At 34.7% G+C, this 19,954-nt stretch overlaps 1 protein-coding gene across 5 annotated transcripts in view; it reads left to right on the top strand.

Annotated features, from left to right (window-relative positions):
* LOC126971385 (adenosylhomocysteinase-like 1) overlaps positions 1–19,954 on the top strand; it is a 51,128-nt gene that overhangs the window by 2,988 nt on the left and 28,186 nt on the right. For 3 of the 5 annotated variants that reach the window (XM_050817696.1, XM_050817695.1, XM_050817693.1), the window contains exon 1: positions 19,592–19,857. The exons of 1 other annotated variant lie outside the window; for it this stretch is intronic. The gene's annotated coding sequence lies outside the window, so the exon portion shown is untranslated. Of the gene's footprint in view, positions 1–19,591; positions 19,858–19,954 lie in introns of those variants that run through there. One more of the 5 variants, XM_050817692.1, reaches the window with a different exon arrangement.

The following is a 19,954-nucleotide window of genomic DNA, read 5'->3' as shown; positions in this document are numbered from 1 at the left end:
AATATGAGTACCGATTCGCATTTGAACAAATCTGTACGACTGAGGAAGACGCGGACAAGAGGGGGAATTCGCGCGGAGTTGTGTTTGTATATAATATTATTCTATTTTATTTCTTGTGGCTTTTTGTTAAATAAATTAATAATAATATTGATAAATACTAATAGCTGTACGCGTCGCCTGGATTTTTGAATTAAATTTAGCAGATCGATACTTCTCAAGATACAAAATTTAGCTAAATATGATGATAGATATCTACTAGTCTATCATGTCCTAGACCTTCAAAGAAGGCCGACATTCTACTCTAGATTCTATGATATATACTGGCTACACTATATTAAACAACATAATATAATAAATTAAATAATTAAATATATATTATTTTGTGGGATCACATTGTAAAAGCATATACATACATCGCCCAATGAAAGACTTACTAACTCGACTTAACCGATAAGTGCTTAGGCATAACAATTTTATGTTTGTTCCTCGTGCTAATATTATGATTGCGACAGTTTCTAGCAAAATAATTAATGTGCTTAATTTCTTGCCTCGCACTTTGTGTAATTAATAACCGGCTGTTGTTTTCCCGAACCGATACGACTTAAGGACCTTCAAGAAAACAGCCTACTCCCACCTGAAATACCGGCAACGGATCTCTTGACCGTTTGGCCCCTCTTATATAAAATAAAATAGGAAAACGGTTGATCTCTGCAACTTTCTGCTAATTCGACACCTAGGCGCTTAAAATTGCACTTATGAAGTTTTTGGGCTTTCCGAGCTCAAAGAGATAGAGCATTTCGAGCTCAAAAGTGTTATAGAAGCTTCATAGAACAATATTTTTTGAATTTTCAAACCGCAATAACTTTTGAATGATTTAACCGATTTCAACGCGGTTTTTTAAGCCTGATAAAGAATCTCTAGAACGAATCAACCAATTTTGTCTGGCTTGGCGGCGATCGATATGGTTTTTTTATGTTAAAAGGTTATTAGGTTTTGCACCTGACCGGTAAATCCGTTTAAAAGTTATTCCAAATAAACCACATTTGAAAAAAAGGTTTTTTTTGATATTTCTCAAAATCTATAGGTCTGAATCGGTGCAAATTGTATCCAAAATTTGGCCAAGCCCTTTCGAATGGCGATTGAATCAGTCAAAGCCAATGACATTCTATACATATACGGCCTTACAAATAAACTTGGTATAAAGTTATAACTGATGATAAACAAAGAAAATGCAAAATGTTTACAATATCGTTGACAACACTGTCAATACAATGATAATTCTGAAGTTTTCCGAATGACAAGCTGCCTTGCAAATAAACGCGGGAAACGTTACAAGCCCGAACAAACCATTCGTAAGCAAAATGTATATATTTTAAACATTTTACATATTCTTAGTTTATGCTTAGTTATAGCTGTATGCCAATTTTATTTGTAAGGCCGATAGACAATGACAAAAAACATTCAAAATCAAAACCGAAATATATCAATCTTATATAAATAAAATAACCTTACCGATGATAAGTTACACCATCTTTTTTTTGAGTCGTTAACGTATTATTTAAGCACTGTTTATAGCACTCTTAGGCTTGTTGATTGACACACGACTAAGGAGAAAAGTGTGCTTACATTGTCTTTAAGCACACTTTTGCCGTTCCGTTATCAGACTGCGAATGATATGTCAATCCTATCCCTATCCAACGTCATTGGTCAAACCGTTCAAAAGTTATAGGAGGTTAACATACTTACACACACAGTGTACAGACATGTGACAGCCTCGCGAGAGTAGTTGATCCGTAGCATTTCGTCACAATAACAAACTATGTACATAATGCTATGAAAGGAAACAAAATAGAGCAAACGAGATATATTCACATCAATCAACTGTCTGATCTTTTTAACAGAATACACTGGTGTGACACGACCTAACAGCACAGTACTGCGTGTCCAATTTTGAATTGTCAATGTGTGCGATTTTTGAGTGGTCCATTCGAACTTTATCTATATATATAAAAATGAATTGCTGTTCGTTAGTCTCGCTAAAACTCGAGAACGGCTGAACCGATTCGGCTTATTTTGGTTTTGAATTATTTGTGGAAGTCCAGAGAAGGTTTAAAAGGTGAATAAATAGAAAAATGCTGCTAAATTAAATAAAAACAACAAATTTGTTTTTCCTTTGATGTGTCCATACATAATTTCTATGAGAGAATTTATTGTCGCACGGTTTGACAGTTCTGCTGTAAAACAATTTCATTACAACAACAGGGAGCATATTTTACGAAAAAATTCTTGATGTTATGAAATATTATTGACAAATTCATAAAAAAACAGTATTTTATTTATTATATACACAACAACGTCTGTCGGGTCAACTAGTTTTATAATAAATACTTATTGGAATACTATATTTAAGTTGAGGAGATACGGTTACTTCAAAGTATAAAAACGATAACATTTAAAACCTTAGCGTCGATACCGATGTTTTTCTTGGACTAACGTTAAGTGCCAAACTCCAATGGGGTCATATAGACAACTATCAAGCAGACTTAGTTCTGCTACATACGCAGTAAAAAGATTTGTTCCCTAACAGACATTGGAACTGCAAGATTAGATTAGAAAGCATTATGTTTTATGGCATATTATTATGGGGTAATATGCTGCTGATATTGATTCTATTTTTATGCTGCAGAATAGAGCTGTTAGGGCAATTTATAGAACTGGACCAGCAAGACACTAAGATCTAATTTTAAGGATTTTTAAATGTTCATAAAAATCATGTGGCAATAAATTTTCTAAACATATATGAAAGACATATTAATACCAAAAACAAAAGTAATCTGTTAATGCCCACTTCTAGGGTAAGTGAACTTGACAAGTCATCGCCAATTGCGTCACATTTTATAATAATCTTTCTAAGTACAAGCTATAAGAATAACTTTTTTGAGAGAAATACCAAAAAAATGTGTCACGCCATGCCAAAAAACTTGTTTAACTTCAAAGAAAAGTGGTAGTTCAAAAAGGCTCGGCAGTGTTAACTATGACCAACAGCAAGCATTAGCAACCTACAAATAAGACTTAAGGATATGTGTAACAGTATTAAGTAGTGTTCATAGCTCGAAATGCTATACTTTCACCACAAAACTTGTCTAAAAATACCATGTTTGCGTGTTTTCTGCTTACTCTTCGCCTTAAAGGAGTTCGAGTAGTTAACTGCTTACGACTTTTCAAACAAAATAGGTTCAGTAACAATAATTATTTATAATTATTTTCTTGCACACTTATTTTAAATATGTATTATATAATTATTATATATATTATTATATATAATAATATGTATTATATATATTAAGTAGTAAGGCCTTTGGCAATATAGTTCTATCCGCTTACAAGCGAGCCTTATTCGTATACTTTGACGGCCTTACAAATAAACTTGATATAAAGTTACGCCTGAGAATAAACCAAGAATATGCAAAATGGTTGCGAATCTGAAGTGGCAATGGGCAGGGCACATAGCTCGACGGACAAATGGCAGTTGGGGGAATAAGGTCCTCGAATGGCGACCACGTACCGGAAGACGTAGTGTTGGTAGCCCCCCCCCAAAAATGGACCGACGATCTGGTCAAGATCGCCAGAAGGTTGGATGAGGGCATCGCAGGACCGATCGTCATGATGATTAAGATCACCATGACGATCATACACGTCGTCATCATGACCACGACAATAAATAGATCAAATTCAAAATTCAAAAACACTTTATTCATATAGGTCACGGAAATTACACTTATAAATGTCAAAAAAATAAAAATACTTTTTCGTATTGAATTTACCGCTACTTCGTAAAGGGTTGAGCTAATGACAAGAAGTAGCAAGAAACTCATTGCCACACTTTTAAGTCAAGATTTACATTTTAATTGTTTTACAGATCATTTCAATTGCAATATATGCAAAGTGATTAAAATCACCATGACTATCGGGAGGCCTTTGTCCAGCAGTGGAGGTCTTATGGCTGAAATAATGATGTTGATGATGCACGGCTTTCAATTCAATGCAAAATTTAAGGCAATTCAGTGATAATTCTGAAGTTTTCCGAATGACTTGCAAATAAACGCGGGAAACGCGTCGAATAAATCAATCGTAAACAAAATGTCTGTAAACATTTTGCATGTTCTTGGTTTGTCAACTTTATACCAAGTTTATTTGTAAGGCCCTTTATGTGTATTTGTTGAAATGAAACAGCTACAACCGTACATATTCACGTACTGCCCCAATTTCTCTCCAGCGTTTTATAAATAGCCATCGTATGTCGCAACTATACGTAAATGCACTGAGTTAGTATTACTACACACACATAGTAACCACATACACATCTCTGACCTTGACACAAGGGGGCCTATTCATGGTGCGTCGTGCAATCAGATAATAAATAATAATATAATATTGACACACTTTTTTTACACAAATTATCTTACCCCAAGCTAAGCATATATAGCCTGTGTTATGGGTTACAAGACAATGATATATTTAATACAATATACTTACTTAAACATACATAAATACATTTAAACATCCATGACTCGGAAACAAACATCCATATTCATCATATAAATGCTTGCACCTACCGGGATTCGAACCCGGGACCTCTAGCTTAGTAGGTAGGATCGCTAACCACTCGGCTAAACAGGTCGTCAAAAAAGATACTTTGCGAGTTGCGACAAAAACGCACGAATTTTAAAATACTTACTTTCTTAAACATTTTCTCAGCAATCAATGAATGATACACAATATAATCCAACCAAATTACTTATGCAACATCTTTGAATAATGTACATATCTAATATATAAAATTCTCGTGTCATGGTGTTAAACTAACTCCTCCGAAACGGCTTGACCGATTCTCATGAAATTTTGAGCGCATATTGGGTATGTCTGAGAATCGGACAACATCTATTTTTCATCCCCCTAAATGTTAAGGGTGGTCCACGCCAATTTTTTTTTAAATTTATTTGACGTTTTTTTTTAATTTTGTTTGATTATGAGTCAGTATTAATAAATACATACAACTTCAATCTACGATCAACAGTTACTTTTGCATCGCGATTTTAATATCGGCAATACAACGTTTGCTGGGTCAGCTAGTTATAATATAAACATTTTAGAATTGCGTATATAAAATACTTATAGTATAGACTACCTGACAGCCCGATACTCGTGACCAAATTTCACTTGTCTTTGTGTGTAATTCAAAATACTAAGAAACGAATTCCAAAGGTGGCTGACTGTTACGACTTGTCAATCAAATTAGGTAAGAATAGATTCATATATGTTGTTGTATCTCCGTTAGAGTGTTCTTTTCTCTCGCACGCTTTGATTGTGTATACGATAGTATAGTGTATGTATATGGCTAGAGTTCTCCCTTCTTTCCACTCTCCTCGCTACACATACTCTTTCTCTTGTTATTATTTCGGCGTCGATCGTTGTTTTGTGGAACTGGCCGAATATTTTTTCACAACTTTTTTTTTATCTCATATACATTCAATTTCGTCTCTACACTCAACCAGATCCAGCCTAAATGAATTGAAGTGTAGATACAGTGAAGTTAAATCTTAATCAAGATGAATAGTAAGAAATATAACTACCTTTTTCATTATTTATAAATTACTAACAATAACAATTTATTATAATTATTGTGGTGGCCATTTAATTAAGAATGTTTATTTATAGGGAAGATTTAAACAAACTAATAAGTATAACTAATTGCATGCATTGTTTTGTATTTTTCTCTGTATCGCAAGACTTTTCCATACCTATATACTATCGGTTAGTACATTCGTTGATACAAATGACAAGCTAAACAATAAATTGATCAAATTCAAATTTCAAAAACACTTTATTCATGATGGTCACGGTACAGAAACTTATAAATGTCAAAAAAATTAAAAATATTTTTTCTTATTGAATTTACTTTCGCTACTTCGTAAAGGGTTGAGCTAATGAGAAGAAGTAGCAAGAAACTCATTGCCACTCTTTTAAGTCAATATTTACATTTTAATTCTTTTACAGATCATTTCAATTACAATATATGCAAAGTGACGCACCAAAAATACTCAAATGTCAAAAACTGAAAGGCTTACACGAGTAAGTAAAAAAAAAGAAAAAAAAGTAAATTAATACTTATAAACACGTTATTGAGTATAGTAGATGCATCAATCCACACATACCGTAAATAAATAGAGGCGAAATCGTTCGTACACTAACCCCCCTTATTCTCAATGGTCCGCTAACTTTAAACAGCCGCTAAGGAGTGTTTTTTCTCATTCTGACTTAGGTCAATAGAAGAAGACAGAGTGAGAATTAGCAATGCTTTAAGTTAGCAGACTATTATGAATAAGGGGGTAAATCTGAACACACTACTTACTGGTCACATAAAGCTCTTTTCAGACTACGCTATACTATTGTGATATATAGTATAGCAAATAAGGACCTAATGCTATATATAGCATGGCGTTCACATTACGCGATATAATCGCAAGCATTTATAGTGCGTTATAACTTATAGACACACGTGTTATGATTCGTTTTGCTTGCGGGACGACTGGGGGTGAGGGAGGAGGCAGAGGGCAGCGCAAGATGTAGCACAGCATGAACTCAGCACACGCTTAATTTTATGGCGTACAGTAAAAACTCCTTATTCGCGCTACCTTCACTCGCGTTTTCATTATTCGAGGATAAAAAAATTGTGATCCAATTCCTATATTCGCTGATGTAATCGGTAGAACATACATATTAATAAAAATAATTCCAACAAAGCCGAAATTGTGAATGGAATAGGAAGAGATGGGTTCGAACAGATAGAATCAAGTGGCATTCAGGAGTTGCTTGAATCGCAAGATGAAGATTTGACTGAAATCGACTTGGAGGAATTATTAAATTCACAGACCATTGTAGAAGAGGCTTGAACAAGCACTGGCAATGTGACATTTAATCGAAAAAAATCTTAGTAAAGGTTTAAGAATGGTAAATGAGCGTTGTAATTTCTTTATGAAAATTGATCCGTCTATGAAACAAAGTCTTATTTGAAAGAGGTAAATGAGAGGCTAATGCCAGTGCTGAATATCAGTTTGAACTAAAGGAGCTTTTCAAAACTGCCAAGCAAGTAAAAATTACATAATTCTTTAAACCGTTGCCTAAGCCTGAAGTTAATAATTTATAAGTATGGTCAAAAAATTCAAATTTTTTTTTGTCACCTAGGCATATAGGGGATACCCCTATAATCCCATATAAATTACCATTCTGTATTCGCGGCATATTTACGGAACATATACCTCGCGAATAAAGAGCATTTACTGCAGGTCTACTCGCTAAATAGACAACGATACATTCGGAACGATACGATAATACTCCGAATATATCGCAACTATCCTACTCTAACAAATGTTCGAATTCCTTGTCGTTACCATAGACTAATATTTTGATTTTTTACTTTTTTACGATGTTAGTGTGAATGAAATATGTTCAAACCTAAATATTATCTGTGCTATGACACTGCACCACCAATTTGGTATCATTAACACATAATGTAAATGTTAAAAAAATATGTAATGAATATGATATGACCATTTAAAATTGAATAAATAAACAGAACTTGCGGATAATAAAATGTAAAAAACAGTAACTCAACCCTTCTCATCGACTTTCTATTTCTCAGGCGGCCATTTGCATTATTTCTACGCATGTACGATCAACAAAATGACTTAAATGAATTAGTAGTAAAAAATCCTGTTGAATAGTAAATCACATATAATTACTTCAATAATATTTATTTAGTATGTATATTGTATGGCAAATATATCTATACAACTTGAAACGATAATAGCATCGACAGCCTAGAAGGTGTCGTTGAGATTATCGTAAAAGTGACGTTTGATTATTTGCGAAATTCGTCTCTGACATTTTCAACTAAGAGTAGGGTTAGGACCGACAGTATCGAATAATGTTTCGTTCGTTCCATCATCGTTTCGACATTGATTACGATGTAACTAAGAGTAGGATTCGACACGACTAATGCCACGATTTATCGAATATCGATTTTAAGAGTAGGCCCCCCGTATAGTATGCCAATAATAATATATCGTACAGTGAAGTGTGAACGTGTCCATAATAAAGTATGGTGTGCGATATTATTGTGTTATGAACTATACGCTATATGCTTTTATATTATAGCGTAGTCTGAAAAGATCTTAATTAAGAACGCTTGTATAGTTTGTTTTTAATTCAAATATAAAAAGCAAACACTCTGAGACTCTGTGGTTGTAGGTCACTATTCGTATAATTTTGGCGCCATGTAGTGCTGTAAAAGTTTCGATGGTGATTGCTTCATTGAACACAGTGGAAAAAAACTTCGCGATAAGAATTAGTCAGATAAAAAGATAGCAGACCATCTTCTATGCTCAAAACAATGATTTCCCACGCTGGGAAGCATCTTGCCACGTAACAAACAACTTCAAATGTTTCCCGTGTACATAAATAGAGAAAGTCATCTCATCAAGATGATCGCCATATCGTACGTTTGGTTCATCAAACTCCTTTTAAAGGGTCACATGAGCTGAGAAAATAGTATTACGATGAAAACGAACATTCAGCAATCTCGGCACGTGCTTTTCGAAGGTCTTTGGTAAAAGAAAAGTTGCTAAGTAGGATAGTAAGGAAGGTGCCCATATTGAAACAATGCCATAGGCATGTCCGGCTTGCATTTCCAAGGTCTGAAAATTCGACAGTGGAAATAATGTTATTTTTCTGAAAAAACAAAAATGTATGTTTTGATGGAAAACAATGTGTACGATGTTCTCCAAATAAGGGCCGAGCCCTTGGGTGACACATGTCTAGGGTGCGGAGCCGGCCACATATTTTCTGGCTTTTATTTCCTTTTCAAATGGCCTCCATCTTGGTTCATTGTATAAAGATATGGATTCACCCAAAACTGTTGCTGTTTCTGTATTTTTTTTCCGTCTTCTAAGTTACAACAGAAGAACAACTCTTTTTTTCACGGTCCATTTGTCTCGGTAAGCACGTTCGAGCAGACCGACTGCAAAATATTGACGGACGAGGAGCCAGGCGCGAAAACAAACCGATAATAATGAAATGTTCATTTATAATTCAAGAAAATATTATTTTAATAATATTGTTTATTATAAGTACCTATAATTTAAATTATGTATTAAATTTTAATTGAACATTACGTGTGTGCGTACCGTAAACATGTGTCGGAGCCCTAAAGCATACGACCTAAGTACAAAAAAGTGACGTGAAAGCTTGGTGGAGGAAATGCGAAAATTTGGAGGCACTTTTCTGCACATAGTGTTCACCTATCCATCAGCTCAAGCAATGCCTCGCCCTTAAATTAAGGATTGGTCTCCGTTGCGCTCCAACTTGACGACATTGACGACCCATATAGCTGAATGGTTAGTGACCCTGACTACTAAGATAGAGGTCCCTCCCGGGTTTGAATCCCGGTAGGTGCAATAATTTATATGATGAATATAGATGTTTGTTTCCGAGTCATGGATGTTTATATGTATTTATGTATGTTTAAGTAAGTATATTGTATTAAATATATCGTTGTCTTGTACCCATAGTACAGGCAATACCTAGTTTGGGGCAAGATAATTTGTGTAAAAGTGTGTAAAAAAAAAACTTGATACCGCACTACCTAAGTACAATAGCTTTTTTATTACGGCAACTATTAGATGCTTGTGTGCGTGGCATCTTGACACTCACTCACTTTCAAATTTTGTAACATACGCTTCGTGTTATTTTACTATGAAATTAATAAAATACATAATACTTACTGATGATATGTGATCCCAGTGTCTTTCTTATTTCTTGTAGTATTATTTTTACAAAGTTTTACTACACAACCCGGCATTTTAGTTTCAATTATTAGCAAAGTTTAACAGAATATGTGGTACATAACGTCACACATTGTTCGAGATTGGCTGGAGTACCGAGAAGGAACATATACACATTAAATGAGATGAGAGAAAAAAATTATTTGAGTACAACTGTATCTACAATTAAAACTTTGTACAAATTACTTTGGTAAATTTTGCTTTGACTAAGACAAAAGTTCGTAAAAAATAACAATTAATAAGTTAAAAAGATTGACCGGATGGTTTCAATTCTGTAAGCGGATAATCCAGTTAATACTTCCGCCAGCACAATGAACGAATTTGTCCTACTAAGACTTTGGATACTTAGAATATTTTTGTTGTGGCTCGAGCTCAAATATACCACGTTATATACACATAAATAAATAACATTGAAGTGTCTGTTTGAATTATTAATATAGCAGCTTTTTGTATGTCTAACTGTGTCTGTATGTTCCGACTAATCTCCGAAAACGCTGGATTGATTGTGATGATTGACGGACGTTATTGTTAAAATATTATGTCGAAATGTAACGTAATAAAACAAAAATACTTGAAAGTTTTTATTCCTCGTCCTATTTTACGTTTGCAGATAGAACAATATTGTAATAAAGAAGGTATTAAATATAACCAATGAAAATAATAATATTTTCATTGTACCGCATAATTTAGTTAATTTAGCCTGAATTTGTATCATACCAATGGTCTAGATCAAAACGTGCACCGCAAACGTTGTATTGCCATATAAAGTAATTTAAAAAAAATATTTATAAATTTTCGGGGTATGAAAAATAGATGACTACCAAATTTAAAGTACTACAATAATTATTATTGTATTCAATTGCTTTCTTGCAACCCTATAGCGGATTTGTGGATGGAACAGAATAATATAAAAATCGCGATACAAAAATTTTCAATGCTGCATCATAATAAAATAAAAATAAAAAAATGTCAAAAAAATATATATTTAGGGGTCACACTTATCATTTAGGGGTATGAAAAATAGAAGTTGGCCGATTCTCATACCTACCCGATATGCACACAAAATTTTATACAAATCGTTTCAGCCGTTTCGGAGGAGTTTGGTAACAAACACCGGGACACGAGAATTTTAAATTTAAGATATATATCTTCTTTATATATTTAAATTACGTGACACGTTATTTGTCCGCGATGGACTCCTATATATATTACTAATGAACGGATTTTAATGGGGATTACTTCATCGAGTGCACTTTATATATTGATTCCAACTTGAGAGATAGGATAGTTTTTATATTGATTTGAGACCCATAATTATTTTTAATTCCAATTTGTTTCGTATGGACATATTTTCTATGAGAGAATTTATTGACGCGCGGTTGGACAGTTCTGCTGTGAAACAATTTCATTATAACAACAGGAAGTATATTTTACGAAATAATTCTTGATGGTATGAAATATTACTGACAAATTCATAATAAATCAGTATTTTATTTATTATGTACAGAACAACGTCTGTCGGGTTAGCTAGTATAAGATATATATAACACTTGGTAAACTCCTTGAATATAGATCGTGAATCTGATGTGTTATCAGGGAATAAAACTATATAAAAGAGTTTCTCTACCAAAAATAGAAGATCGTTAAAGAGAAACGGGCCAAGGATCGAACCCTGTGGCAACATCGGAGTCTTTTGATTGTATACCGCAGACGTATACAAACTGTTTACGACTTAGGTAAGAAGTCATAAATTTTAAAGAATTGTCACAAAGATCGTAAAACTTCAGCATGAATAAAAGAGTACTAAAAACACGCAGTCAAAAGCCTTTTTTTATGGAAAATTATGTCAAACGAGTGACTGACTCGTACACCTGCTTATAAGTGATCACCGCCGCCCACATTCCCTTGCAACACCAGAGGAATCACAGGAGCATTGCCGGCCTTTATTGAAGGTGTAGGCGCTTTTTTTTAAGGTACCCATTCCGAATCGTCCCGAAAACACTGCACAAGGAAGCTCATTCAGATTCCACAGCTTTGTACTACGTGCAAGAAAGCTCCTTGAAAACCGCACTGTGGAGGACCGCCACACACCCAGATAGTGGGGATGATATTCTAATTTGTGGCGTGTTGTGCGCAGGTAGAGTTCGACGGCAGGAATAAGGAAACAAGCCTTCGATGACATTGTGTTCTTTCGCAGAATTCACACTTTTATTTATAAATCGATAGACAAACTTGACCTCGCGCACTTTGCCCTGTTCCTGGCCCCAAAATCGGTATGATTCGTACATTGAACAACGACACCATATTCTTAAAAAATTATCAGTTATCTTAAGTGTGTATTGTAGTTTCAGGAAATATAGTATACCCGTGCCATTACATTGTCACTAAAACCAGGCCGGTTGATTGTAATAAATGAAGTCGATTGACAATATACCGTTTACTTACAAGTGGGAGGATTGCACCTTTGCACAGGATGCCGGCTAGATTATTTTATTTTATTTTATTTTATTTTATTTCTTAGGGACAACAAACAGTTCACACAATACATTTTACAATTTCAAATTAAAGTAGATATTAAATTAATTTTAGTGAGAACCCACACCGTTATCCACAGGTTAATTTTATAGTTACTGGTATCTTACATGATGAATAACAAAGTTTAACATTAATTAAAGAAATATTTACAAACATAAAGAGGAAAGAAATATAAAATTAGATGTCTTAAAACTAAGTTATTTACAAAATTTACTTTATATTTAAACAAAAGAGTTACCTAATGCGATTTTATATGTATAAAAAAACTATATATATATATATATTAATCCAGTTCACTTAAAATATCATAAACTTGCTTTTTAAATTTTGGTTTTGTTGAAAAGAAAATGTCAAGGTCATTAAAAAGTCTGTCATGTGTGTCGACTAATCTGTGTAGTGGGGCGCGACCGCCAGCGTGCGTGCGGTAGCGCGGCGTGTGAAATAGCCGCTGCGTGCGCACCGCCCGCCTATATGCTATGCGTGGAACTGCGTAATTAAGTTTATTGTTTAGTTCTATGCAATCATATATATTGTGACAAATATTGTACAATGTCATTGCACCCAAAAGAGTACGCCGATTGCGTAAGCTAAGAAGTTTATAAATTTCAAGCAATTGACTGTACGTTCGTTTCGTACGCCCATATTGGATATCAATTCTACTAAGGAATTTACTTTGTATTCTCTCCAAAGTGTCAGCATATTTATTAAATAAGGGGTTCCATACTGGTGTGGCATATTCTACTTGGGAGCGTATAAGTGTTGTGTACAATATTAAAAATGTTGAGGGACGCTTAAAGTCACTGCATGACCTCATGACGAAGCCGAATAATCTGAGCGCTTTATCTCTGATGGTACTTATGTGTTGATCTAGATGCAGTTTCGAGTCTAATAGAACTCCCAAATCCTTAATTAATGAAACGCGCTTTACTATAGAGTCAGATAGCTTGTAATTATTTGTTATAACGTTTTTATTTTTTGAAAAAGAGATGGAATAGCATTTGTCAAAATTAATTTTCAATTTATTGCGATGGCAGAAAAGGATAAATCTATTTAGGTCCTGCTGAAGTAGGTCGACATCAGACTCATTGCTAATACTTCTATAAATTTTTAGGTCATCGGCGTACATTAAGAACTGTGAGTTCTGGAAACAATTTTTTATGTCATTAATATATATAATGAACAATAAAGGACCTAAAATGGATCCCTGTGGGACCCCAGAAGTTGTGTTTACTATGATATCTGATTTATAACCATTAATTACAACTACCTGGCTTCTACGAGTTACGTAAGAGGAGAACCATCTGAGTAGATTTCCTCTGATACCATTAAAAGCTATTTTATTGAGAAGCAGTTCGTGGTCCACTTTGTCAAAGCATTTTTGAAAATCAGTATATACAGCATCGATTTGCACGCGATGGTCCAAATGCTCAAACAAATAGTTCGTAAAAATTAATAGGTTAGTAGTTGTGGATCTACGTTTCACAAAACCATGCTGTTCAGGGATTATCACACTGTGTAGACTAGGATAAATAATGCTGTGAACCAGGGTTTCAAAAACTTTTGATATTAAAGAGAGTATCGAAATAGGTCGGTAATTTTCGATATTTTGCTTATCGCCACTTTTATGAACTGGTGTTATATATGCTTGCTTCCAGATATCTGGAAACAAGCCATTTTTTAAACAATTGTTGAATAATATATGAAGCGGTTTTGTCAGAGATCTAGCTGTAGACTTTAAAAATATAACAGGCAAACCATCCGGTCCTGGCCCTTTAGACTCGTCTAGGTTGCTTAGTGTTTTAGTGATTGATGTCATCGAGATTTGTATCTCCGTTATGAGAGTGGAATTATCAGCAAGGGTAGTGTTCGGCAGCCAGTTGTTAGTGTCTAAGGTTGAAGGTTCGTAGACTGAGTGGAAGAATGTGGCAAACAAATTACATGTATCAATTGGGACGTCAGAGGTACTATTCTTGTAATACATGTTGGCAGGTATAGCACTCGTATTTTTACGCTTAGATATGTAAGTCCAAAAATTTTTTATATTTTTGGTGATATTTTCCTCGATTAATTTAATATGATTAAGATAACATTTGTTGCACTCCTCTTTGAACCTGGTTCGATATAGAGAAAATATTTCGTAATCGCAAATGTTATTGTATGTTTTCCATTTTTTCCAGGCTTTTTCTTTGTTCTTATAAATATGTACTAAGCCTGGGGAAAACCAGTAAGGAAACTGTGTAGACTTATAACGGACTGTAGGGATATGCGATCTAATTATATCATAAATCAAATTATAAAACCTACGCACAGCCATATCCGTATCAATGTTGCATAGCTCGATAGACCAATCAATTTTATTCAGTGCTGTATTTATAGTGTCATAATTAGCAGCCTTATAGTTAAATTTAAGCATAGTAAGACGTTTCATAATTTCATAACTAACGTTCAATTTTATATTTACGTTGAATGAGGGGTGGTAGTTATCTGGTGGTAATAGGTAGCCACACGGTTGGACCCAACACTCTTGATTGGATATGCATAAGTCAAGTATGCGTCCAATATTATTTTTAATATCATTAAATTGTCGTGAGTCAGATAAAGCCATAAATTCAGTTAAAATGTCACCGGTTTTGCTCGTGCATATTCCTAGCATGCCACAACTATTGGAATCACTGTATATCCATTGCACATTAGGTAAATTATAGTCACCTAGTATGTAGAATGATTCAATGTTGTTTTGTACTACTATATTACGCAGTGTTTCAAAGTGCATAGCATAAAAGTCTTCAGTAGTATTTGGTGGTACGTAGGCTGCGCTAATTATATGTTGCTTTGCACGAGATCTGGACGGCAAGGCGACAATTACATGTTCGATAGCTCTAGCCGTAATTGCCTGGTTAGGTATGGCCACGGTAACCGGTTTGAGCTCGCGCCTTACGGCGATAACCACCCCACCTCCGTCTAGCTTGTTAGTCGCTAAGCGATCGCGGTCACATCTGAATGTTATGTATCTGTTATCAATGAACTCTGCGTCATTAATATCGGAAGTAAGCCAGGTTTCTGTTAAAACAATGATATCATATGAATGTGACAGTATGTTCATGTATAAAGTGTGAAGCTTAGTACGGAACCCCCGACAGTTTTGAAAGTATATTGAAAAATTGTTATTAGCCATTATATTGAGACACAAATTTCATATGCTAGGTTTGAGTGCAAGTAAATGCCAGTATTTAGGTATTTAAATGAAAATAATATATAAGTATTTGAAATAAAGCGATTATATATATACATACAGTCAACACTGTGAATCATAGTTAAGAAAAATTGTGATTGCTCAATTACTGTAATATTATTATGATCTATTTTAGACAACAAGGCAATTATGGGTACCACAACGGCGCCTATTTCTGCCGTGAAGCAGTAATGTGAAAACATTACTGTGTTTCGGTCTGAATGGCGCCGGTAAATGTGACTTAACATCTTATGTCCCAAGGTGATTAGCGCAATTTTAGTGCCGCTCAGAATTTTTGGGATTTTTAAGAACCCTGAGCGGCACGGCATTGTAATGCAATGGGCAGGGCGAATCATTTGCGATCAGCTGAACGTCCGGCTCGTCTCGTCCCTTATTTTCATTCGAAAAGAAATTATAATATCACTAGTGAAGTTGTAATATCAAGGCTCTGACAATATACCTGCGACATATATTCCGCGGCGTAACCAAGATATTCATTTTAATAGCAGATCTTGATGGCGTTTAAATAATCTTAACGAATTTTAGCTGTCCGTTGCTAATACAACCTTTGGCTGAGATCTATAAAGTGACATAGACTTTACTTTCGTGTAACTTAGGTGAGTGTGATAAAAGGCGAACTTAACTTTAGCTGTCTAGGGGTGTCTTAGCTTAAATTCAGTATAATTTCAACTGTCAAATGATTATAAAAACTAATTCAAACATAAAATAAATGTAAGCTTACATTTACGTGAGTAAAATTTGAGCAAACTCTAAGATCTATAGAGATCTCAGCATTAGACCGTGTAGATTACCCGATACGGGGAAAAAACAATCGTGGGTAACAGTACTTTACATAACTTGCAGATGCATACATGTTTACGAACATTTTCCATTGGAGGTGTTTTATTACCAACTTCCCTTTCACGAACATAACGAGCGGATAGAAATATGACCGAAATAAGAGAATAATTTATCTGACCAGTGGCGTAGCATTCCATTGCGGGGCCTCGAATAAAAAATTGCTTGGGAGTAAATTTTTCTCACAAAAGAAAAAAAATGTTTGCATAAAATTAAAAGACATATTTATTCATCATAATTAACTATCTGTCACTTTCCAATATTTTACAAACAATTCATTCATCATTAAATATACACTCTTCTTGCTTTTTTTTTGGCAAGTAGCAAAACTTTTTATTAATTTTGGCTTACGCAAGTCGGGTGCCCCCGTAGCCCGAGGGCCCCGTATAATTTATATGGCAGATTCGGCGGTAGTTACGACCCTGAATCTAAACTACAAGGACTGACAAAATAGTAATGTCAACGTCACGGAAATTGTAAATGTCAGAGGCAAAATAACTGTGAACTGAACCTATGACCATTCGTTACAAATAAAGATACAGTCTATTGTGACTTCCAAACAAGCTTGTGTAGTTTGTCCATTGTGACCAGGTGCAGAACCTCGCTGGAAAGCCCAAGGTACGTTTTTAGGGTTCCGTACCGCAAAAGAAAAAAATTGATCCGTCCGTCTATCCCTCGTTGAGGTATTGAGGGACTAGATCTGAGTATATCGTTTTAATTTCAACTCGATACCTCCACGCGTTCCCGAGATAAAGGGTCTTGACAGACAGGCACTCAGACAGATGGACGGACAACGCACAAAATTATTATGGAACCAAGGACCAATTTGTGCGAGGCGCCTAATGGACCGTACGATGGTCCGGTCGTATAAAATCTGACCATATTGTGTTTAGGCTATAACCCTAATTCCTACTTATACCTTTATGGCGAAACCAAGTTGACATAAATCTGTAAAGAAAACTCAGTCTCAGCACAAAATAAATTGTAAATTGTATATCGAACTCTATCACATATCGCATAAGCGCAATATTTCAATGCCACTTGGACTTTGGCGTGCGTTCAAAAACGGCCCTTATTATATAGCGAATAAACTGGAGTTTACTTTTTATTTCGCTCGGCCCTGGGTCAATCTGCCTTGACCAATCAAACTGATGCAGTATGTTGCAGTGCTCGCTTAGTGTAGAGGCGGCTTTTTACATATAATTATCGGTATATAAATAAAGTAAATAAAGTAATATGTGTAATAATTTGTAATTGAGTAGTTACACACAGACACACACACAACCACAACAGAAACACAAAATTATAAGTATTATAGCGTAATTAGAGAGATAAATAGTGTGAACCTGATTGGCAGTAGCCCTCCGCGATATAGTTTTGTGATTAGTTTACTTTTCACATGATGTTTTAGATAAGAGTATGACAGTTTAGCGGTTTGTGGAGTTCGTCCGGCGTAGTACTTGCAACCACATTTCTGCCACGAAACTACAGTATGGGCCTTCGATACTTATTAACAAAAATAATTAATCGAGAACGAGTTTTTGGGGCTCATGTATTTTGGGTAATAATCTCGTTACATTAGTTAAAATGCTCCACGATATAGTTCATATTTTTACTTCGAATCAATCAATTCAATGAAACCTCTAGAGTTTTGCTTATATTTTTAAAGTGAAAACTTAAAGCTCGCTGACAGAGACTGAGCTGTCACGCTTGGCTCTTTCTCCAACACGCATAACGGCATAGTCGGCTCGAGTCAACTAATCGAATAAGCATGCTATAACTTGGTTCGTGGCTTTGCATACGGTAGTGTCGTGTACCGGGTCGTCTCCTTCCCTCAAATATGTGCGACGGGAACAATGGCTGGTAAGAAATTGTCAAAACTAAATAGGCAGTTATTGGTTTCTTATAAATCGAGGGCATGACTCCTTTTACGGCTTTTCTCTAAGTCTCGTAGTTTCCGACTTGCCCATAACCACCCTTCTCAAAAAACCATCCTATATATTGTGAACGTTATTACTTTATTATAAAAAAATATTTGTATTGCGTGTTATAAAACTCTCCTTAATGAAGATGTCTTGTCGTGTGATCTCAAATACAAATCGTCATTTTAGTTAACTGTGGTTTCGCAAAAAAGTTCTAAGCCCAAACTTGTGCAAGTATCCATATTATATTGATTGCCACATAATCGAAATCATTGCAGGCCGTTGCGTTGGCATGACATCTCATGCCGCGGCCACCCGTACTCAATAAATATGTATTTCACAGTCTTAAATTTTTTATAATTATTTGTTCAGTAATATAATGTAACCTTAAAATATCAATCATTTTATCTCTACAAACAAGGCATCAAGTCTGAACATGTCCAAGACATTACAGTCGGTGATAATTATATTTGTAAATATAATAATGAAGATAAGAAATATTCTTCAAACAAATTTGTAGAAAAACTAGATACGTCCGCTACTGCGTCAGCGTATTATTATAAGATAGAATGAAATATCGTTATGTTTGTCTGTGAGTATGACAATTTGCACCAATTGCTTTGGCTTTTGTTAATAGCCACGTTGTAGAGTGAATCCACAATAACGAGATTCACAATTTTAAATAGCCCACCACCTCTTTTACTTTGAGCTACGACATGCCAAATCTATTAATTGTTACTATTTCTGTACTTTGAGTTTATTGCGTTTTGTTGGTTTCACAGTTTTATATAACAGAACAATAACCCTAAGCGTACAAAGGCTTGTAAGGCGTTTCCTAATTAATGAAAGGCTTCATTAATTAGGAAACGCTCATTAGAGGACTTGGCTTCATTCCAATAGGTTGAGGTTAAGATATTTATTTTCATAAGAATCATTACAATTTACGTGAGAATTTAAAATCTAAGTTATATTTATATTATATAAGTTCATTCAATTTATTATACCATCTATTATTGCAAAAACACATTAAAAACGACGAAACTTGTTTTTTTTTAATTACTTTAAAAAGTCCACTCCCTATTATATGAACACAACTCATGGAGAGCAAGCGGTTACAGCTAACACTGAACAGCTCACAAGTTCCGTGCACCACGCGAGTGCAACACGTTCCAATTTTAAATTTCTTTTATTTTTATATTTATTTTCAATAAGTGTTTTTTCCGCCAAGGCTCTAATGAATGAGTTTTTAACTACGACGCGCTGTTGTTTATGGCCTGTTTTATCTGTGCTTTTTAATTTGTAACGCCGCAACACGACCTAGTGGATTATGCTATTTTTTTCTATTTGTTTTCAAGTCTAATTGTTTTCGGTAAGGTATTACAGTGTGTTTGAAATATTAAATAAATAGGTATGTACTCAGTTTTCTTTAAATGGCCAGCTTTTGCGCTAGTTTTGTGGCGTTGCAGTATTATTGATTCTTCCCGGATTTGACGCGGGAAATAGAT

Source organism: Leptidea sinapis, chromosome 23, assembly GCF_905404315.1.
Source record: "Leptidea sinapis chromosome 23, ilLepSina1.1, whole genome shotgun sequence".
In the NCBI taxonomy this organism is placed as follows: domain Eukaryota; kingdom Metazoa; phylum Arthropoda; class Insecta; order Lepidoptera; family Pieridae; genus Leptidea; species Leptidea sinapis.
This window is presented reverse-complemented; position numbering and strand designations above follow the sequence as displayed.